General features: G+C 47.1%; 1 protein-coding gene across 2 annotated transcripts in view; it reads right to left on the bottom strand.

Moving 5' to 3' along the window:
• Window positions 1–20,014, bottom strand: part of ARHGEF15 (Rho guanine nucleotide exchange factor 15) — a 415,996-nt gene extending 395,982 nt beyond the window's left edge. Inside the window, exon 1 of one of the 2 annotated variants that reach the window (XM_078670671.1) lies at window positions 19,713–20,014. The gene's annotated coding sequence lies outside the window, so the exon portion shown is untranslated. The remainder of the gene's footprint in view (window positions 1–19,712) is intronic. The other variant, XM_078670670.1, reaches the window with a different exon arrangement.
• Between the last annotated feature and the right edge of the window lie 4,100 nt (window positions 20,015–24,114).

The raw sequence follows: 24,114 nt of genomic DNA on the forward strand, positions 1-24,114 counted from the left end.
TTATTTATTGCTCATTTTACCTTTCCTAAGGGCAAAAAGTGACGTTTGCAGAGAGGCCTATTATCCAGAAAGAAGTGCTTAGTTTAACTCTCGGAACGCCCCCCTCTTTTGTCACCTGTTGCAGCCACATCACCTGTTGTAGCCGAATTCTAAATTTCATATCATTTCTGGAAGCTTTTCACCCTGTTAGTCGTAGAACATAAGGCATCGCAGGCAGGGCGTGGCGCTCTTTTAATTATTGATGAGTTTCAGATGTGCTATGTGTAGCCAGAGTTACTTCAGAGTGCAAAGGAGAGGGGAGTAGTGAGAAGAGATGGAGCGTGAGAACGTGTCCAATCAGATGAGATCAGGTGAGAACGTGCCCAATCAGATGAGAACGTGTCCAATCAGAAGAGATCAGGTGAGAACGTGCCCAATCAGATGAGATCAGGTTAGAACGTGCCCAATCAGGAGTGACTTCTATTTTTCTGCTAAGTTTTTAATTGTTTGCAGAAATAATCAATAGAGTTTTCAGAACATGTTTAAAGACCGTGTGGTGATTTTTATCAAGAAAAGGGTCAAGCCATGATGGAGTTATTGAAAGTAATAGTGTTATTGATGCCCGCCTGGTCCCTTGACTTACCCTCTTCGCTGCCCAACCCCAGTTGAAGGCCTCCTGCATCAGGCATCAAGCCTTATATGGGCGAGAGAAATCTTGGAGTATATCTCCAAAATAATTTCCTCTTCCACACCTCCACCAATCAGTGCCTGTTAGCAACACACATTTAAGAGGGGCGACTCTAGTGGGTAAGTGATCACACAACTAGTGACAGGATAATGAAACTCTTGTCTCTGAAACTTCACACTCTGGATAACCTGTTAACTAAAGAAAATACACCCAGGAGTACTATGACAGCCAATGAAAAGCAGCCATCAAGTGTTGAGAGGTGTTGCTTGAAGATTCTTGGTAGAGCCAATGGCATTGCTAGGATTTTATGGGCACACATTGGACCACAGATAAAACATGTGGTGCCTCCTATGAAGGTTAAACTGACATAGTTAGAGGTTGGAATGAGACAGGCAACAATATTAAAAAAACCAACAAACACTGAAATATGCTAGTTATAGATTATTCAACCACCTATTACTTGAAAACCCCCTAAAGAGGGAGACCGCGCAGTACCGCGGTAACATGGGGCGTACACTTGTACAGCGGCTCCCTTGTAGTACTGTAGAACTTCATGGCAGGGTTGCCCTGGGTCCCGTAGAGCATCTTCGTACCCGTGGCATAGAAAATGCGTTACCATTTTTTTTAACATCACTAAGGGCAAAGTCCCGCTCTGTCCTTCTCCCAAAAGTGCCTGAGGATCCGAGTGCCCCTACCCTGCTGCCTTATTTGTTAATTATTTTATTTTTTCAGGACACGGGATCAAGTTCCTGAGATACAACATTTTTCTGAGATGTTGTGGTTGGCCAATCAGCATGCGAGGTCCTGTGATACAGTCCTGGGTGCCACGGGACCCCATTGGCCAACAGGAGAAAAGGGTCCCTTTGGACCCAATTGTCCAGAGATCACTAACTTTACTAGGAGATTAACTCTTTCATGACCGCACAGAGCACCACGTTAAATGCACATTTGTCAAAAACGACTGCACATATTTAAAGCGGACAGTCCCAGTAAAGTTCTAACTTTGTCAAATTTGGTGTAATTCTGATTAGATGTTTTTTTCTGTATTGAAGAGCAAAGTTTCCTATGGGAATTAACATAGAAAATGTATGTTTCGGGGCACCCTGTTCTTTCTTGGTCCCGCTTGACGGATCAGCACAAATCTTTCCATTAAGCAGCCAAACTAAGTAAGTGAACTTTTTTTGGGAAGGTTTCATGCAGATTCATCAAACAGCACCAAAGTTATGAAAGAAAAAAACTTAAAGTGACTTTCCTATGGAAGGTCACACTCCGCTTATAACTACATTGGCATTAGCGCCACCAGTTTAATACATACATGTTTGTTTAAAATGGTGAACTCTGACTTTGCATGTATGTGAGCATATATATGTATATTTAGATACAGATATATGCATACCTATACGAAGTCAGATTTAAACATTTTAAACAAAGGCCACTTCTTTGCTATGAAAGCTGGTTGGACAAATGAATGCGTGTGGAAAGTTCAGTGTCTTGGTTTTTTCTGTGTCTCCTCCATGTACATTTAGCTGCTGTGGTGGTGGGGCACAAGTCAGGGCGAGGGCAAAGAGAGCAGAGACACATGCCCCCATCTGCCCCGCCCCCACCCTCGAGAAGCCACTGGAAAGATCCTGGCTGGCACGGATGTCCACGTCAGGGGGGTGTTTGTGGAGAACGACTTTGCTTGTAACTACGGTGCCGTCTTTTGTGTTTACTACTTTCTATCTATAATTAAAGACGGAAAATATGCATTTCCTGCAGATATATTTAAAAAAAAGGATAGAAGAAAGTGAGGCTTCGTTTTCTATAGGTTCTGCCAGTTATGTCTGCCCATCCAGTAAATGTGCTGATTCACAACAAGTATAAGAAACACAAGTCAGCTTTGAATGGGGTGACTCATGCGATCACATGCATGCAAATAAAGGCATGCAGAAATGTTGTTTCTGTGTGATAGAACTAGGCTGACTGGTTTTGCCAATGCTTATTTTCATTTGTATAACAGATCACGGCAATGCCCACGATTCCAGAGTATCACACTGTCAGCCATGTGTATCTTCTTAACCTTCCAATAAACGCTCAGAAGCATATATGATAGGTTATTGTATGTCATTCCCTTCTCAAAACCCTCCCTGACATATGTGGAGAGTCAGTAAGAGTCCAGTGTGAGGACAGGCTCACGCTGGAGGTACGACAAATGGATTAAAAAAAGATTCTGTCGTGAAACCAATAAAAAAACAAGCATTTACAATGCAACGGTCTCGCCTTTGCAAAAGTTAGAGCTAATGGCATTGTAAACGACAATGCCATTTATTTATCTGTTTTCAAAACCAACACATAAATAAAAATGTTGTCATTTACAATGCCAATAGCTCTAACTTTTGAAAAGGCGAGACTGTTGCATTGTAAATGCTTGTTTACCACTGGTCTGCTGCCTCAAATATGTTCCAGGCTTATTTTGTGCAAAGGGGGAGAGGGATGAAGAGGGAGAGAGAAAAAAAGTGAGAGAGAGAGAGAGGGTAAAAGTGGATGGGGAGAAGAGGATGGGGAGGAGAGAGGTGAGAAGAGGGAGGCGGGGGAGAAGGGAAGAAAAGGGAGGAGACAAAGAGGAGAGGAAGAGATGAGAAGGGAGGAAGAGCGAGGAGGAGAGGAAGAAGGGAGAGGGAAGGAGAGGGAGGAGGAAAAAGGGAGATGAAAAAATAGGAAGGAGGGGAGAAGACGAACAGGAAGGAGTGAGGACAGGAAGGAGTGAGAGAGATGGGAGGGAGAGGGAGAAGATTATTTTTGTGTCTCTGCTTAAGGTTTAACATTCACCACACGCCCCCAACTTCTTTTCAAGCCTCACGCCCCCAACTTCTTTTCAAGCCTCACGCCCCCAACTTCTTTCAGCCTCAAGCCCCCAACTTCTTTCAGCCTCACGCCCCCAACTTCTTTCAAGCCTCAGGCCCCCAACTTCTTTCAAACATCACGCTCCCAACTTCTTTCAAGCCTCACGCTCCCAACTTCTTTCAGCCTCACGCCCCCAACTTCTTTTCAAGCCTCACGCCCCAACTTCTTTTCAAGCCTCACGCCCCCAACTTCTTTTCAAGCCTCACGCCCCCAACTTCTTTTCAAGCCTCACGCCCCCAACTTCTTTTCAAGCCTCACGCCCCCAACTTCTTTTCAAGCCTCACGCCCCCAGCTTCTTTCAAGCCTCACGCCCCCAACTTCTTTCAAGCCTCACATCCCCAACTTCTTCCCACGCTCTCTGATGCCGATCATCGGACGATGTATTTTTGTTTTATTGGTCCTTCTATAAACAGAGTACACATTGGCTGCTTTAAAGCATCAGGAAGGGAGGCTGCTGTCTGCCTAGGGAGCACTGTCTGGTCCCCTCGTTCTACTGCCTGGGTCGGTTGTCCCCCCTCCTCCGGCAGCAGTGTACATCTGCAGTGCTGTCTGGCCCTGGTGTTCCTGGGGCCAGAGTTTATGGACCGAGCATGTTCACCCCCAGAGACACTCGGAACAGCGGGTGGTGGGAGTCTACCTGGAGTTAGGGCTCGTGTGACATTCTTCCGGGTCTCGGAGGTCACAGGAGGCAGGAAGATGATCCGACGAGAGGCGAGCCTCGAGTGCCATTGTATCTGTGTACGTCACGATGTAAACAATAAGAACGCGTGCAGAGCCAGGGCTCGAAGCGGACTCCTGCCCTGAGGATATGGCGTTTTGGAAACAAGAGTAAACACATCTCTCTGCACGGCGAGAAGTAGGTGTCAGGGGTCAAAGGAGGAGCCTTCGAACCGCTTTTGTATCACCCCGTTATAAGTAATCGAAACATCTCTTCACAGTGGTCCCACGAGCCCCTCTGTAGTAATAAAAAATAAGAAAAACGTATACAAGCAATGTTAACATTACCTGGGGAATCCAGTTATGCGCAGCGAGCTGGCGGCCGCCCACGGCTTTCCACGCTTAGAGGCTCTAGAGAGTCAAACATCCATTCCCGAATAAAAAATAAAACAAGGGGGGGGAAACGCAAGCCTTTGTCCCAGCGAGCTGGAGGAGGGGAGGAAAGGTTTCTGGCATCTGCGTGTTTTCTCTCCTCATGTGTTCGGTCGGCGGCTGCAGCAGCACTGCCCCCTCCTGTGAGAGCCGAGTGCAGGAACAACAGAGCACATGGCTGGCAGCACACAATGAGCTCTGTGCACACATGGCAACCTCTGGAGCACGCACGACGAGGCACACTGCCCGAGCACATGTGCGTCCGTTCATATGCGAGTGGTGTGCTTATAATTTACTCAGCTACCTCGCTGTTTTAAAGGGACAGAGTAAAAAGTAAAACGAGTTCTCGGCACGGCGGCCATTTAAAGAGTGGGAGCACAGGGAGGAGACTGCGAGCGAGCAGCGAAGCTGGCACAGACTGATGAAAAAACAGCCCTAAACAAAGAGCCCTGGCAAAAAAAAGAAAAGGAAACACCTACAATGGCCCACCTCTACATGATGGCAAAAAAGGGGCGGGGCTTAAAAAACACAGAAACTCCCACGAATCTGCTCCCACAATGATTGACACATCTCTCTTCCAATGGCTAGCCTCCAGTTATGGAGCTAGCGAATGGAAGAGAGAGGCGGGTTAAAGCCCCAGTACTGGAGATCAAAAAATTTCGCCTGGGCGACACTGCTGCGCAGTGAACGCCAGGCGAAACCTAAAAAGATGGTCTGCTTTCTGCTTACACCGAATGCGTGAGATGAAAACGGGTGATGATTGCACTTTTCAATGCAGCTACGAAAAAGAGTTCGGACAGTGAAAGAAGCAGTTTTGGTTCTATTCTCTTGCACCATACCGAAAGACTTGGCCAGATTTGGGAGAAATATGGACGAACTGCATACAAGACTTATTGAAGAAGAAGGTCCTGAGAACACCGGAGGAGTCTTGAATAGCAGCAAGCCATTAAATAGAAAACAGACTTGCTGTTAATTTGAATAATTGACCCTAGTATTTGAGAGATCAGGGTAAGAATAGACCTACACTAAATAGTTAGTAAAATGCACACAATAAACAATGAATCTTAAAGTAATGTCAAGTGCCCACTTGACATTACTTTAAGATTCATTGTTTATTGTGTGCATTTTTCAAATAAATTCCTGTCCTGCTGGACAAAGGACATACTAACTATTTAGTGTAGGTCTATTCTTACCCTGATCTCTCAAATACTAGGGTCCACTGTTTTTTGTATAAAGTTAACGCCCAAGGTCCCTAGTATATTACCTTCGGGTTCCCTTGTTTCCCAATAACAGTTAATTTGAATAAGGCACATCTTCAAATGATACATTGATCTCTGTCGCAATGTTGTTTATATAACTTTTTTTTTAATACAAATATTATTTTCCTCACAACTGCAACCGGCTAGAATTTTATGTGAACTTTTATAGATCTAAGATATGCTGTGAAGGATTTTAAGGAATTGTGTCTTTTTTGCCATTCTTATTGATGTAAGATATATTGCGAATGGTTTTAAGTAACTGTGCAATAAACTTTTTCATTCATGATTGCACTTTTCAGATATGAAATAGTCCCTCATGCATTGCAATGGAAACACTTCCCTAAAGGTAGCATGATACAGCCAACAACCAATGACACGAGGTGAGAAGAGTTCTCTCTAGGAAGCCTGCTGTTTGTATATGTTCAGAGTAGTGACACGTTGTGGAAGAGCTAAGCTGTCAGGCCATACCTAAAAACAACATAGAAATACCTAAGAAGCTGAAGATGTGAACATGCATTTTTTTTACTAAAACACTGGTGTTTTAAAATGAGCATTGTTGCAAAACATGTCCATGCATCTAGCTCTAACCCCTTATAAGTCTACAAAGTGGAGTGTCCATATATCAATTCATTGAATTGAAATATGCTAGTGGAGCTTCACTATTTCTCAGTGCAAGAAAAACAAATGGATAGATACGGATAATATGCACAAAAAACAAATACAGATAAATGCAGCCGGAAATGCCAAACAAGGGTTGACAATGCCAATAGGTCTGGCTAATAAGTGAAGAGCCTCTTCATACAATGGTGAATTTGTCTATTCAATGTATCATCCTACATTCACTCTGTCATTCATCTTTACACTGTTGCACCAGTTCATCCACCTCTTAACTCATTTTAGCATTCACCTACTCGACCAGTCAAAATCAAACACACAAGCTTAACAAGTATATGCAAGATAATTTAAAATAATAAAAAAGTAGACAAAACAAATAATACGTCCACATAAACATGGCAGGCGTATGCTTGGAATAAGAAAACAAGCCAAAAACAACAGTGGGAGGCATCTTAGAATGTAAGTACACATGGAGAATATATTTACTGTGCGGATTCAAAGTTGCCAGACATATCTTTCCCACATGGCAAATATCTTGGAAATGTAAACAATGATAAACTATGGACAATACCATTCCAAGATGGCCACCTAGTTTAAGAGCACTGGTTGCAAGGAATAGGGTCCACTGCAGATGAACTGAGCTGCAAGCAAGCCGCCTGGTAGCATTTTCTGAGGCATTGTTGTGTGTCTCAAAATAAAATGAAAAATAAAAATAAAAAAATAAAGAGAAAGAACGAAAAATAGGTGACCTAAAGAAGGAGGAAGTGGAACACTAAATTACAGGCGCACAAATGCATCTCAGGAAGATGTGCACTTGTGATCAAGCAAAGTAATGTCACTAACAACACAACACAACAGTGGCAATGGCTGAAGCTGGCAGACCTATTGTCGCAGTCTATATGCTGCCATGGGCAGAAACTGAATGTGAGTGACACTCAAACTATCAATGGCTGAAGGGGACTAACCAAAGCCCTTCTATGTTTTTTTATGTTTTACTGGAGCATGAGAGACAGCTAAAGCAATCAGGCCACACCTAAGAATGACCTTAACACACACACAGATAAATACACTCAATAGAATTACAAATGATGTTTGGCAAAGAAAAAAAAACTCTGAAGAAGTTTTAGAAGTGATTCTGAAAATGCCAATTTTCTTGCCCGGGATTTGTCAGGGGGCACCAAACACCAACATCCTTGCCTAGTACGGTAATCTGTGAGATTCCTTGTAAAAACAAAACTGTCATCTTTAATTGAGAGTAATAACAACCCACTCTTAGATGCCTGATGGCTTTAGCACCTTAGCTGCGATGGAACGTCCAGCTCCAGTGCTGGACGTTCCATTGCGCAGGTGCAGTTGGAACGTTCAACGGCCGACGGCAGCACTACGGAGGTAGTGGTGCCGTCGGCCGTGCGCAGCACTTATGAGGTTAACATATGATTTCACAATACAAAAAAAGTCAGGCCTACTGCCTTTATCATAACTATTTTTTATAAACAGACTGGATATATGGTATTTGACATAGCTTTTCCCAGTGAACCAATCAGGATTAAAACCTTTATCGTGGCCTTATCATAACCAACTGAGCCCTATTGTTGTGAGGTTAAGCGTTCCCACAATGCACTCATCAGGCATACTGTAAACAAATGACTAAAAGTACAAAATTACATTTGGCAAAACAATATATAACCCCCCCTAGAATGATCTAACCAGGAATATCACTGAGCCAATCTTCTATCTCCAGGTTTTTGGTTTTTAGAGGTGCGCACTGCATGTCAACACCATTGCGAACTATGGTAATCTGCGCAAATCCATGTAACAAAATACATAGCTAAAACTAAAACGGAGTAATGACAACCCGCTCTTAAAAACCTACTGCCTTGATCAGAGGCTTTTTACAAAATAGAACTCAGGCCTATTTATTTTCCATAAGTTTTCCTAACAAACATATTAGACGGTATGCGACGTTTACGACGCAACCATTACAACGCCGTTCCATTACGACGCGGTCTTAACAACAAAAGTTGTTACAACGAATTGCGCTGGGGGCGCTCAAGGATAGTAAATCATTTAATTTACTATCCCAACACCTTCCCTACTATCCACGTGGACTGGTGTTGGAATAGTAAATTAAAATTTTTTAATTTGCGCCCCCCCAACGCAAGTCGTTGTAACGACTTGCGTTGTTACAACCGCGTTGTAATGGAACGCGTTGTAAAAGTGTGCATCGTAATGACGTACATCCATATTAGACAGAAGGCAACTGAGATAATATTTCCAAATGACGGCACACTGAACATGACAGCACAAGTCAATGCCACCACTGCATCTTGCTTCCACACTCTGAAGATGCTGAGAAAAATTGTCAAGTGGCTCTGAAGCAATACTAGAAAAAACTATCACTCACCCCCTAGCCACCAGCACATTAGACTACAGGAGCACCCTCTACGCCGGGATAACCAAGCAACTCACTAGAAGACTACAAACTAGCCAGAACTTGGAAACCAGGCTTATCCTCAAACACAGAACTCACATCACACCACACCGGAGGGACCTACACGTGCTCCCGACGCAAACAAGCTCAATTCAAACTCCTCACACACATTCAAGGCGCTACACAACTCAGGTCCCAGCTACCTGAACACTCATCTCCTTCCTCCAACCGCCCAGACTCCTCAGCTACACTGGACTCCTACTCACACACAGAACCAGATCAGAAGGACGGGCGTTTTCTTATATCACTTCTTAAGTGTGGAACGCCTCCCGCTCTACCCCAGAGCCGGCTTCTCTCGCTTGAATTCCACAAGAAGCTTAAGACCTGGCTTTTCAATTAACCAACCTACCATAGGCGGGGCTAGGAACACACATCTGTTCACTGCACTCACAGGTGAAAGCGTGCTTTACAAATACACGTAACACAATGTTGTATCCCAAGACAGGTAGCCAGGTAGAGTTTTGTAGGTTTCTTTATTAGTTGCAAGTTGCTATGTACATCAGTCTTAAAGCCAGGTGAATCCATTGCGCCAGCCCATACTCCAGCGGACACGCTCAATCCCCCAAACATTCCATTCAAGACTCTGACGCCAACATTCCATGCATCACGTTCACACTGGCTGAGCAGCTAGGGAGTAAGTAACCCGTTAAATACAACACAGGTTTACTACATAACAAATAACCAACCAGGTCAATAGGCCTGTATACTAGTTTCTTAGTATAAAAAAAATCTGAGGCCTACAGTATTGAGCATACCCTTCCTTGCACGGCAACCAACAGGCATAGTCAAAAAATCGTAAATATGTACAAACTTGGAGATGTCACAACAATAGACAAAGATTTTCAGTGTGTGAATCTTCAAACCACAGGGTTTATCAAAGGGAGTAAGGAAGCCCAAAACCCAATAAAGTGCAATCCAAGCACTCTTTTTCGGTGAAAGCATACAACTGCTGTCCAATCAAATGCTTCTAGTTAAGGTTCTCAACATGTAGGTGGAGACCAAGCCCCTCACTTGCTACTGTTCTTAAAACTCTTTCTCTGTTGATCACATAAGGTAAGGACTGATGCACTGTCAAGCCAGACCTAAAAAAATCAGGACCACAGAACTGGGAACCTTCCTTGTAACAGAGACTTCGTGTACTGGTTCCTCGAACCTGTAAATGTATTTTATGGCCCTCGCCTCTTCATCCTATTTCAGTAGAGTAATATTTTATTTAATGTGGGGGAGGGGCAAGATGGGACCAGAAATATTGCTTGACTAAAGTCACCATTGACTGCAATATTAAAAAAACGCGTTCAGATCTCAGTATTATCTCAGTGGGTCAAGGGGTTCACGCGAAAGTGAGTTTTAATGCGTCCAAAACAAGCTAATAAAATTATTGATTTCCTATTGGCAGATGAGAGGCGCTGAAGGCGCGTTCGCCTGGAAGGCCCCTGCCTGAGGCCGGTGACGTCAGTCAAACCCCAGCTGGACAACACTCAGAGGCACCGCGGCCATTTGGAATAATAGGGCTGGACAGACTGAACCATTTCTTGCTTTGCCCTTACCGTCATACATAAGAAATCTTCAGTGGTATGTTAGATCAATGGTGGGTACAAAATGCAGATTTGAAGGCTTTGTGCATGGTTTGTTGATGAAGAATGCAGGTGGCGTGCATTGCTTGGGGAGTTTGGCTGTTGCACAAGTAGCATATGGCGTCCATTGTTACTGGCGCGTGATGCTGAAGGTGCACCGGTCGTCGCGGTGGCCATGATGGAGTCAGGCACTGCTCTAGAACATTGTGTCCAAACCAAAACAGTGCCTGACAAGAATGCAGTATGTTAACTTTTTATTTCCCAAAGTTCCTCATGTATGTTGCCAGAGCACCACGCCAGCCACTGCTGCCGCACAGTTTAAAATTTCACATTCGTGGAGCCCCCATGCTGTGCAAATGTCAAATTACAGTAACTTTCTACAGTGTTTGCTCAGATCTACTCCGCCGGCCCTGGCAGCAGTAAGTAGCAAAGTGCAGCCTTCGTCATCCAGCAAATGTAGCAATTCCTATGGTCAACCTCTCTCAGCGACGCCGTTTCCTGACCATCTCGCTGCCTGGGAGAAATGCATCTTTCAGTGTCATCCTGTTTTGCAGTCACTCTCCTCAAACAATCATCTCTAGATCACGCTAATGCAATCCAAAAACACTCTTCTGGCACGACAATTCAGACGGTGGCCAGAGCACGAACACGGGGTGCATACACTGATGCATATATTAACATTTTGGACAATGATTTTCTGGTCCGACTCCTGTGATGACGTTTTGTTTATTGTACCCTCTCTCCTGGTGACATCAGATAAGTCCTTTCTTGCTGTTGACATTTCACCTAGAATAGGGACGAAATAAGCCTCTACTATTCTTATTTACTTCCAGAAATGGTGGCAGGAGTGCCTATTCCGGGCAGTGTAGGCAAAGTGTCGCTCAGTCTCTCCACTGCTGGATAATCCAGGCCTCTCTGGGCCCCTGGTCAGGTCTGTGGTCACCAAGCCTGTATTTTGTTCCTGTATGTGGGAACCAAGTCTGTATTTGGCCCAAGTATGTGGTAACCAAGACTGTGTCTTGTTCCTTTATGTGGTCACCTACCCTGTATTTGGTTCCAGTATGTGTATTGTATTGTATTGTAATTGCATCTATATAGCGCTTACTACCCCTGACAAGGCGCCAAAGCACTTTTTCGGCGAGTAGTACGTTACTCTGGGACCCATAGAGGATTAGTGTGGAATTAGTATAGTGAAACATGCAAGTACATTTTAAGTGGTGGACAGGTTAGTCAGTTATTTGGATTTGGAATGATAGCAGAAGGATAGAGGAGGACAAAGGTTTGTATTTATATAGCGCTTGTTGACACACGCTATTCAGGAAGCCTACAAAGGATTAGTGGTGAATTAATATGGTGAAATATGAAGTAATTTCAGTGGTGGATATTAATCAGTTACTTGGAGTGAGAAGGATAGCGGAGGGATAAAAGGGGAAGAAAGATTTGCATACATATAGCACTTGTTACCCCTGATGGGTGTTGAAAACGCTTTTCTGGCGAGTAGCAGGCCACTCCGGAACCCATTAAGGATTACTGTTGAAAATTAGTATAGTATAAATATGAAGTAATTTGAGTAGTGGGTATGTTATTCAGTTATTTGGGTAGTATATTAGTATAGTTTAAAATGGAATTTGAGAAGTGAACATGTTAGTCTGTTAATTTTGATTGAAAAGGATAGTGGAGGGATAAAAGAGAAGGTTTTTTTTTTAGGTCTTAGCAGTAGGAGGAGGCTTTTGGATGGTTTCTGTATGTGGTCACCAAGCCTGTATTTGGTTCCTGTATGTAGTCACTGAGTCTGTATTTGGTTCCAGGTGTGTGGTCACCGAGTCTGTATTTGGTTCCTGTATGTGGTCAACTATTCTGTATTTGGTTCCTGTATGTAGTCACTGAGTCTGTATTTGGTTCCAGGTGTGTGGTCACCGAGTCTGTATTTGGTTCCAGTATGTGGCCACCGAGCCTGTATTTGGTTCCAGTATGTGGTCACCGAGCCTGTATTTGGTTCCAGTGTGTGGTCACCGAGCCTGTATTTGGTTCCAGTGTGTGGTCACCGAGTCTGTATTTGGTTCCAGTGTGTGGTCACCGAGTCTGTATTTTGTTCCAGCATGTGGCCACTGAGTCTGTATTTGGTTTCAGCATGAGCATGTGGCCACTGAGTCTGTATTTGGTTCCAGTGCGTGGTCACCAGTCTGTATTTGGTTCCAGGTGTGTGGTCACCGAGTCTGTATTTGGTTCCAGTATGTGGCCACCGAGCCTGTATTTGGTTCCAGTATGTGGTCACCGAGCCTATATTTGGTTCCAGTGTGTGGTCACAGAGTCTGTATTTGGTTCCAGTGTGTGGTCACGGAGTCTGTATTTGGTTCCAGTATGTGGCCACCGAGCCTGTATTTGGTTCCAGTATGTGGTCACCGAGCCTATATTTGGTTCCAGTGTGTGGTCACAGAGTCTGTATTTGGTTCCAGTGTGTGGTCACGGAGTCTGTATTTGGTTCCAGTGTGTGGCCACGGAGTCTGTATTTGGTTCCAGTGTGTGGTCAACGAGCCTTTATTTGGTTCCAGTGTGTGGTCACAGAGTCTGTTTTTGGTTCCAGTGTGTGGTCACAGAGTCTGTTTTTGGTTCCCGTGTGTGGTCACAGAGTCTGTATTTGGTTCCAGTGTGTGGTTACAGAGTCTGTATTTGGTTCCAGTGTGTGGTCACGGACTCTGTATTTGGTTCCAGTGTGTGGCCACGTACTCTGTATTTGGTTCCAGTGTTATGTTGTTATGTTATGTTATAGGTTTTTATTATGCGCACAGCTACTCCAGCTAAGGAGCGTCCTGGCGCATTGACAAGGAAACAGCATAAGAAACATAACACAGCTAAAAGAACCAAAGAGGACCACTCTAAATACATAGCACAGACTGGGGGTAAAAAACTAAAACAGGAATGTTTTCAGGGCTTTCCTAAAAGCCATAAATTTGGTTCCTGTATGTGGCCACCGAGCCTGTATTTGGATCCAGTGTGTGGCCACCGAGTCTGTATTTGGTTCCAGTATGTGGCTACCAACTCTGTATTTGGTTCAGTGTGTGGTAACCGAGCCTGTATTTGGTTCCAGTATGTGGCCACCTACCCAGTATTTGGTTCAGTGTGTGGTCACCGAGCCTGTATTTGGTTCCAGTGTGTGGCCACTGAGCCTGTATTTGGTTCCAGTGTGTGGTCACAGAGTCTGTATTTGGTTCCAGTATGTGGTCTCCGAGTCTGTATTTGGTTCCAGTGTGTGGCCCCGAGCCTGTATTTGGTTCCAGTATGTGGCCACTGAGTCTGTATTTGGTTCCAGTATGTGGTCACCGAGTCTGTATTTGGTTCCAGTATGTGGCCACTAAGTGTGTATTTGGCTCCAGTGTGTGGTCAACGAGCCTTTATTTGGTTCCAGTGTGTGGCCACCGAGTCTGTATTTGGTTCCAGTGTGTGGTCAACGAGCCTGTATTTGGTTCCAGTGTGTGGTCAACGAGCCTAAATTTGGTTCCTGTATGTGGCCACCGAGCCTGTATTTGGTTCCAGCATGTGACCACTGAGTCTGTATTTGGTTCCAGCGTGTGGCCACTGAGTCTGTATTTGGCACCAGTGTGTGGTCAACAAGCCTATATTTGGTTCCTGTATGTGGCCACCGAGCCTGTATTTGGTTCCAGCATGTGACCACTAAGTCTGTATTTGGTTCCAGTGTGTGGCCACAGAGTCTGTATTTGGTTCCAGTATGTGGTCACGGAGTCTGTATTTGGTTCCAGTATGTGGCCACTGAGTCTGTATTTGGCACCAGTGTGTGGTCAACGAGCCTTTATTTGGTTCCAGTGTGTGGCCACCGAGTCTGTATTTGGTTCCAGTGTGTGGTCAATGAGCCTGTATTTGGTTCCAGTGTGTGGTCAACGAGCCTATATTTGGTTCCTGTATGTGGCCACCGAGCCTGTATTTGGTTCCAGCATGTGACCACTGAGTCTGTATTTGGTTCCAGTATGTGGCCACAGAATCTGTATTTGGTTCCAGTGTGTGGTCACAGAGTCTGTTTTTGGTTCCAGTGTGTGGTCACAGAGTCTGTTTTTGGTTCCAGTGTGTGGTCACAGAGTCTGTTTTTGGTTCCCGTGTGTGGTCACAGAGTCTGTATTTGGTTCCAGTGTGTGGTCAACAAGCCTTTATTTGGTTCCAGTGTGTGGTCACAGAGTCTGTATTTGGTTCCAGTGTGTGGTCACGGAGTCTGTATTTGGTTCCAGTGTGTGGCCACAGAGCCTGTATTTGGTTCCAGTGTGTGGTCAACGAGCCTTTATTTGGTTCCAGTGTGTGGTCACAGAGTCTGTTTTTGGTTCCAGTGTGTGGTCACAGAGTCTGTATTTGGTTCCAGTGTGTGGTTACAGAGTCTGTATTTGGTTCCAGTGTGTGGTCAACGAGCCTTTATTTGGTTCCAGTGTGTGGTCACAGAGTCTGTTTTTGGTTCCAGTGTGTGGTCACAGAGTCTGTATTTGGTTCCAGCATGTGACCACTAAGTCTGTATTTGGTTCCAGTGTGTGGCCACAGAGTCTGTATTTGGTTCCAGTATGTGGTCACGGAGTCTGTATTTGGTTCCAGTATGTGGCCACTGAGTCTGTATTTGGCACCAGTGTGTGGTCAACGAGCCTTTATTTGGTTCCAGTGTGTGGCCACCGAGTCTGTATTTGGTTCCAGTGTGTGGTCAATGAGCCTGTATTTGGTTCCAGTGTGTGGTCAACGAGCCTATATTTGGTTCCTGTATGTGGCCACCGAGCCTGTATTTGGTTCCAGCATGTGACCACTGAGTCTGTATTTGGTTCCAGTGTGTGGCCACAGAATCTGTATTTGGTTCCAGTGTGTGGTCACAGAGTCTGTTTTTGGTTCCAGTGTGTGGTCACAGAGTCTGTTTTTGGTTCCAGTTTGTGATCATCGAGTCTGTATTTGGCTCCAGTGTATGGTCAACGAGCCTTTATTTGGTTCCAGTGTGTGGCCACCGAGCCTGTATTTGGCTCCAGTGTATGGTCAACGAGCCTTTATTTGGTTCCAGTGTGTGGTCACCGAGTCTGTATTTGTTGAGCCTTCTCAGGCCGTTGTGCATCAGGCAATAGACACACATTGAGTGAATGTGAAGTCTGGTTGTGGACGGTTGTGTAGCACTCTCTGCTGTTGTAGAGCCTCAGTTGTGTCTCTCTCTTGGCTGTAACGCGGTTCTAGGATCCTGAGAGGTACCGCTTCCTGTCTGTGGCTTTCCATGGTGTGATGCTGGCAGGTGGGGGCCGACCCGGTTGTGAATATTTTGTAGGCTTGAGTAGTACATTCTGTAGGGACTGCACACAGTTCACGAACCTTGACAGGAACTTCTGGACTTTTATCCAAGGTGTGGGTGTGTCTCCCCATTTTGTGCACTCCTGTGAAGCAAGTCTGGAGAAATGGGACGTTCCAGGACTTTTAACCATAAATGAAAGGGTGGATAGAAATGTTTTTATGGCGTCAAGTGCTCAGAGGGTTCTTTAGGTCTCACCTACCAAACAGAGAAGGCTGTCTGGTTTAGGAAAATACCTATGTTCAGCTTCCAGTGGGCTTGAGGCGGCCCCATCCCAATGCTTACCCTTGGTTGGCTTTATTGCCACTCATTTCCTGACTTTTATTTGTTAGCTTTTGTGGGTTTTCCTTCCTCTTCCTGTATTTGTCCCGCCCCTGGAGCACAGCCTTATTACTCGTGTCTTCCAGCTGTCTCCCTTGTTTGCTTTTCTCTACCCCTCCCTTGTTCCGTGCTGCCCTCTCTTCCTGTGTGTTTCTTCCCACCTCCTCGGTGTTGCGCTCGCCCCCTTGTGCTTCTCCCACACACATTGCTTTCTTGCACACAGGCGTCTCTCTCTTCTGCTGCTTAGATAGATTCAGGTCCGGAAGTTTTCCCAACAATACAGTTGTGCAAAAAAACAGGCCAAACCAGCATCAACAAAGCCAAACAACTGGGGACGGCCACAAGAACTATTGGCTTTGCCAATGCTGACGAGTCAGGTGCTTAGTGTCTTGTCAACGTGCATTCTTTAAGTGTATTCTGGTGTGTGTCAGAACGTACTGTGTCCCTGTGAGCCAGATGTGCTGAATGTCAAGACACACACCTCTCAGCAGAGGCAAGGGAAGCGAGAAAGGGAAGAGGCAAGGGGAGCGGTAAAGGCAGTATCCCTGTGAGGGGTAGTTTGCGTTACTACTTTCCGTGCGAGTGTGATGTGTACACAGCGTGTTGGTCACGCGCAGGCAGTCTGTGACAGTCCGTGCCCAAAGTTGCGACAGTGGTGGCGGTAGGCTACATTTCGGGCTTCCCCCGAGGCTGCGTCCCGAATGGGTTGGGCGGCTACCGTGGCTTGCTGGCCAGGTCCATTCCAGAGAGGTGCTTTTAGGGTTGGATGGGGGTAGGGGGGTATTATTTGACCTTTCTGCTCCACGTGAACTGGTTGGTCTGCGTTGGGCCTCTCTGCGCATGCATTATACCGGAGCCGAGCCCATTGGCTTTGTCAGTAAGGCTGGCGGTTCAATGTGTCTTATTTCCCTGCACACTCCTCCCCTGGGCATCCTCAGAGCAGACACAGACGGTCCAGCATTTATCACTGCACTACCACCACAGACCACCCCCTGCCACTGGAGAGCCGATAAGCTGCACCCACACCAGGGCCTGTCCTAGGCACACATTACTACCACCACAGACCACCCCGTGCCACTGAAGGACCGACACACTGCACCCACACCCGTGTCTGTGTTCAGCATGCATTGCTACCACCACAGACCACCTCATGCCACTGGAGGGACGACAGTGCACCCACACCAGGGTCTGTGTTCAGCATGCATTGCTACCACCACAGACCACCCCGTGCCACTGAAGGACCGACACGCTGCACCCACACTAGGGTCTGTGTTCAGCATGCATTGCTACCACCACAGACCACCCCGTGCCACTGAAGGACCGACACACTGCACCCACACCCGTGTCTGTGTTCAGCATGCATTGCTACCACCACAGACCACCCCGTGCCACTGAAGGACCGACACGCTGCACCCACACTAGGGTCTGTGTTCAGCATGCATTACTACCACCACAGACCACCCCGTGCCACTGGTGGGCCGACAAGCTGCACCCACACTAGGGTAGTGTGTTCAGCATGCAGTGCTAGCACCACAGACCATCTGGAGCCTCTGGAGGGCTGACACACTGCACCCACGACAGGGTCTGTGTTCACCATGCATTACTGCCACCTCAGACCACCCCGTGCCACTGAAGGACCGACACGCTGCACCCTCACCAGGGCCTGTGTTCAGCACACATCATCACTCCCACCACAGACCACCTCGTGCCACTGGAGGGCCGACAGTGCACCCACACCAGGGTCTGTGTACAGCATGCATTGCTACCACCACAGACCACCCCGTGCCACTGGAGGGCCATCACACTGCACCCTCACCAGGGTCTGTGTTCAGCATGCATTGCTAGCACCACAGACCACCCCGTGCCACTGGAGGGCTGGCACGCTGCACCCACACCATAAGGATAAGGGTCTTGAGAACCAGCTGTCGGTGAGCGGACGGATCGGCTCCCGGCAGTTGTAGGCCCTGCCGGAGCGACGATCAGTGCGAAGAGAGAGGCCGGAGCCGGCGGGTGCACGACACTCACAGCGCTTCAGACGGGCCGGTACCGTCAGGTGTGTTCTATTGTGAGGAGGGGCGCGTGCACTGCTGAGCAGAGGGGGAGCACGTTAAAGGGAGGGCGCCGGCGCTTCTCAGAAGCGATCAGGCACTCTGGTGGAGGCGCCTGCACGCCCGTGATTCCATTCCAAGCACTAGATATACACGATCCGGTGCATGAGCACACACGTATACAATCATGAAGAGACCCCGAGCCACTCAGGTGAACGCGTCCGCCCAGGGCGATTCCACCAAAGAGACTGCCCGGTGATGATGTGCTGCCCCCCCCCCCCCCCCGCCCCCCCGCAGTCCCTCTCCAATGGACAGGGCCTCCACCATGGGCAGTGCCCACTCACGGGCAGCATTTCTACACTCTACACATTCCAACCCACGCTGGACTCGGTCCACCCGCCTGAGCAGTGCACCCACCTGAACACTGGTCTGAGCCCCTGTAGACCACGCCCACATGGTGCTTCTGCCCCCCCACCCCAAAAAAAGCACAATGCTTGTAAAACATTCTGTGCTACCACCCCCGAGTGAGTGCCCCCAGCGATTATCAGACCCACACCCCTACGATCTCAGAACACCCCCCCCCCCCCAAAAAAAACATCAGTGCTTGCACCTCTTTATTACGCTCGTACCCCCTCAATCTTTCCAGCGCTTCGCACCCCCCTGGGCAGCGCCGAGTGGTTTGATTTCAATGGGCGGGGGCTGTTTCTACAGGGGGGGGGCTCTTCCATATGGGCTGTGAGGTCCCCCGGCCCTGGGGCCTTTCCACCGCCAGAGACACCCCACAACCTGTGTCTCCCCATCTTGGACAAGCCCACCGCCCCTTCTAGTCCACCCGAGTGCCTCTGCCCCAAAGGCGTTTCACCCCCCATCACGGAGAAGGACGCCCACCCCATAGCACTGGGGCTCCCCCCCCCCCTCCACCATGGACAGACCGTGACACCTCCCTGCGCCCCACAAATGACCAGTGTCCGTGCCAACATCGCGCCCGCAGTGCACCCCAAATTGCCTACCCACTGGACAAACGCAACCCCCCTCCCCAAAGTGCTCGCGCAGCCCTGTGTGCACAGCCCCCCTCCCCAAGTTGCATTTACGGTACCGAGGCACCCTCTACCCCACCCCTAGAAAGGTCCAACCCCCAGCACTGCCCGTTCACGGACAGTGCCCCATCGGTCAGTGTCTTTTCAGCCCATGGCCAGTGCACCCCCCCTCATCTCGCCCCCGGGGCAGTGCCCAGTGCCCCCCAGCGCGCCCGTCTCAGAGACAATACCTCGCGCTGTCACGCGCACACAACCCCGCACGGGCGTCTCTTCCTCCGCAAAGACAAATGCCCCAAACCTGCCCCGCACAGAAACCCCACAACAGCCGCCACTCTGCACAATGTCCACCGTCTTCCCCCAAAATGCACCGCACCCGCTCTCCCTGCACGCACAACGAGCCCCGCATCCCCGTACCTGCAGCAGCCTGGGAGGGAGCGTTCCGGCTCGGGGTCCGCGGCTCCGGCCCGAGGGGAGGGGGCTCCAGTCTAGTCGGGTGGGGGTCCAGCGTGACGAGGAGGGGGGCAAGCCTTCCAATTTGGGACAGAGGTGGAAGAAAAGGGGTCTGCGGATGGGGGTTCTGCGTCCAGCTGGAGAAGACAGGGAGGGGGAGATGGGTGGGTGGGGATGATGGGGGGAGGGGGGGTGGAGGAGGACGAACAGGGGCCCGGACGGAGGGCGCTGGGGGCCGGAGATGGAGCGAACTCCCGGGGATGGGATGGGGAGAGTTGGGCTGGGGAGGGAAGAGGCCGGGCTACATGCGGAGGGGTGGGCCGGGCCTGGGTGGAAGGGGCCGGGCGAAGGCAGGAGAGGTGGCGCCGGGAGGGGGAGAGGGAACGGGGGAAGCTGAGGAGGTGGGCAGCAGTGGAGGGGGCCGGTCCTGATGCCGAGGGGGCTGGAGATGGTACAAAACCGTGATCTAATGCCGTCTGTGCATGACTCAATCAGACGAAAGTTGCCTAGAGTCTGCCAGAGTCTATATTCAAAGGCGCGAGCACGATTCATACTTCAAAACAAAGTTTATTTTTAAAAGAACGGACGCGCTTTAGCGCTGCGAGGCTGCACTTGTGCGCACTCAATACATATGCACACTAGTATACAATCGACATTGGTTGGAGGTAGAGGAGCAGTGAGTGCACCCTGGAAAAGAGTGATGGTTACTAAGAAGCATTTTCAGCTCGTGACTCAGATTCTGCAGGTCTGGAAAGACCCATCCAGTGAATGTATGATAGTGACTTCACTGCACTTTTCTTTCAGGTGCCTATCAGTAAAGTCGCGTCTGTTTGATTTTCTTTCAAGGGCCCCTGAGTAAAGTCGCGCCAGGTGTGTTTTGTCTCAAGGGCCCCCAGAAAAGTCGTGGTAGGTGTGTTTTATTTCAAGGGCCCCTCAGAAAAGTCGTGATAGGTGTGTTTTCTTTCAAGGCCCCCCCCAGAAAAGTCGTGGTAGGTGTGTTTTCTTTCAAGGGCCCCCAAAAAAGTCGTGCCAGGTGTGTTTTCTTCCAAGGGCCCCCAGAAAAGTCGTGGTAGGTGTGTTTTCTTTCAAGGGCCCCCCAGAAAAGTCGTGCTGCTAGAGATCGCGGGTCACCCGACCAATAATTTCGCCACTTCTGGCTTCGGGTCCATATACTTTACTTTATCATATACATTGATCAGATGACCACGCAATCTACTACCAATAATTGTGAGTTCCCTTTCGATTTATTTCCAGTGTACCCAACTTACCATCCACCGCTATGGGTACCTATGACATCGATGGGTCAGGGAGCTAGCTGTAAAAAGGAAAAGCAGCAAAATACACCATTCAAAATATGACTTTACTTTTTATAAAATGACCACGGACAACTGGAAGTTTTGAAAAGTTTATCTTAAATTCAAATAAGTGCAGTCATACAGCTTTATCAATAGAATACTAGTGCGACAGGGAACCCGCTAAGTGAGAGGAAAACTAAGATAAGGGGCAAGGTGAACACGCTATAAATCTGAGTTACTTAGTCAGTTTTCGAGAGAAAAACCAAGACCATATCAGGAAGTTGCAAACTGCAATACAGAAAATGATTTCTAAAAGGTAGGGTAACATAGGAACACGCTATGAAATCAAATGCAAATGACTTTATGAAATGCAATGGTTGCAGGAGAAAGCATGGAAAATTATCACGTGCAAAGGTATGTCTTTATTGAAGCAAAGACAGAAAAATAGAAAGGTGCAGTTTAAGAGTTTCAGAGCAATATTTACCTAGACTGGTGTGAAAACCAACCCTGGCCACGGGTCAGTTAAGGACAGGAAAACCCTCAAGGAAGGATAACCCTCAGTAGGACAGCAGGTGCAGAATGGACACCCCAGGACAGGACAGGACAGGAAACCCAGATTCGGATCAGGACAGGACCACCAGGATACGACCAACACCCGCAGTTCGGAAGCAACGCCTGCGCTCCACCCTCTCTGCAGCTATCGATCAGGACCCCGATTGGGTCAGCGAATTCCCAGAAAAAGTGCTCCGCCAGCACTTAAGGTTCAGTAAAACCTTCAGAGTCTATGGTCAAATTTCGGACAGAGAGCTCCGCAGCACCTCTGTATCAAGTCACCTATTGAGTGCGTTGGGTCAGTGACAGGTCAGCTATTCAGACAAGTCAGACAAATTCTCTAGCTAAACCTAGGCTAGTTATACTGTTTTGGGACAGGGTACCACCCCCCAAATGTTGCAAAGTGTCAGAATCCCCAATTTGGATTGGTCCTAAGGTAGGCTTTGGTTAACACACCAATCAGAACAGACTATTCTAAGGCCTAATTTGCATCCTAAGGTGCCGCCTAGCAAGATTTGGGTTCCCACGAGAAGTCGCACGGAATACAATGAAACTTATACATTTGTTACAATATAGGGACATTTGCTCCATCCTCCTGGGTCAGAGGTAATTCTCCCAGGAGCATCTTGACTGTGGCTGCCAGCTGGCTGAGTTCCACGGTCCAAGGTTGTCTTTGGCCTCGCATTTTGAGCATGCGCAGAAAGGACCTTCAAAATGGCTCACGACCCATTCGGACCCCCATTTCCCGTGATACATGAAAAGTAAGCGAAAACAAATTAGTACATAAAAATAAATGAATGTATTACATGTCATGATTTCACATTTTAGGTTCATCATTATAAAAATATACTATGCATTATTGGTAAGTGCAACAAACAATTTCACAAGTGCAGCAGCACAAAGCTTCACCACGTTATAGCCATCTTATTGCTTATTACGCATGCGCACCCTTTCCCTCCAAAACTATCTCTACACGAAGTCACGTGAGTGTGACTGACGCATGCGCAGAAGAGGAAAGTCAAGCAGCAGCCATTTTAGAAACACGGATTAATCGTATTAGTAAAACACATAGGCAAGCTTCTCTATCATACATATATATCGGAAATAAAAGATATTAGTAAAACATACAATTCGTTACGAGGTTACAACGGTTTCGAGGTTCATGAATCGAGCAAGTCGCGATGCGAAATCTTGCTCTATCAATCCCCTCTTTGATGATATTTACTATCATCACAAAAAATGGAACCAGATGCCAACTTTTCTTTCACACCTTGTACATCTCTATCTCTTCCAACAGGCGATTCAGTTTTTCTTTCTCATTTAAAGTAGGGTGAGAATTTTTCACCTTTTTATAAATCTTATTATTCATTTCTTCTAATTCAAGCTCATCCGCACTTCGTTTCACTCCTCTCGCATTCACTTGGTATTTCTTTCGGTGTTGGCGACATTTGCAACAGACGAATATGAGAAATAGGATAAGACCTATCACTCCAATTGGCATCAGTACCTTAAACAATAAGCTTTTACCTAAACTAGCAAACCAATGACCTACATTGGAGAGACCATCAACCAGTCTGTTCCAGGCACTGTCAACCTCGAGTGGTTTGAGTTCCTTTTCCAAATTAGTAATGTTTTTCACATATCTTTTAAGCTGTACACTTTTGTCCGGAATGTAAGTGCAACAATGTTGCGCCTTCAACATCCGGCAGACTCCGCCCTCTTTTGCTAATAAGGTGTCAAGAGCAAGTCTGTTCTGTAAAACCATTGATCTGATCGCAACCATTTCGGTATTGACCAGCAGAAATCCATGAGCTGTGTCAGTAGACAGCACATCCACTATAGTGGACAATTTGCAAATTCTGTGAGTGTTCAGAACCACTCCCACTCCAGGTATCAGTGCACTAAAAATACTACCCATTATTTCACCTACACTTTCTCTTTTACTACGCACTAAGCCATTAGTATTTTCATTGCTTCCAGAAATTTCATTCACATGGTATATTTTCGGGAAGACAATGCCAAAATAGCAGCTTCCATACCAGTGATCCGGCAATTTGAAATAAGCCTTGTCTCCACATATATAATAAATTCCAGGAAATACAGGCTCTGACCCATTTTTAAATCCCCAACCTCCAATTACCTTGTAATTGTGTTCACATTGACTGGAACCAATGAAAATGTTATTATAATAACTAGTCTTCTCGCGGTGAAGACAGAGTTTCCCTTTCTTTTCGAAATCCAGCAACAAAGCAGCCCCTGCCCCGCCATTTGAGGTGCTTTCCATGTTTTCAGCCCATTTAGGTGTTTTCTGTTTCTTGTCATTAGCCTTTCTTTGGAAACTCTCCCTTCTTTTCTCTGCCATGTTTAAAAATATCTTTTCTTGTTCATGTAATGTACAGGTCAAGTTATCTCTGTGTGCTTCAGCTATGTCTATATTGCCTATAGTCAGAAAATAGTCTCCCATATATCGTATTACGTCACTTTTGGTATGTACAGGATTCAGATTTCCACGAATGGGA

This window comes from Lissotriton helveticus, chromosome 12 (assembly GCF_964261635.1).
Source record: "Lissotriton helveticus chromosome 12, aLisHel1.1, whole genome shotgun sequence".
NCBI lineage: Eukaryota > Metazoa > Chordata > Amphibia > Caudata > Salamandridae > Lissotriton > Lissotriton helveticus.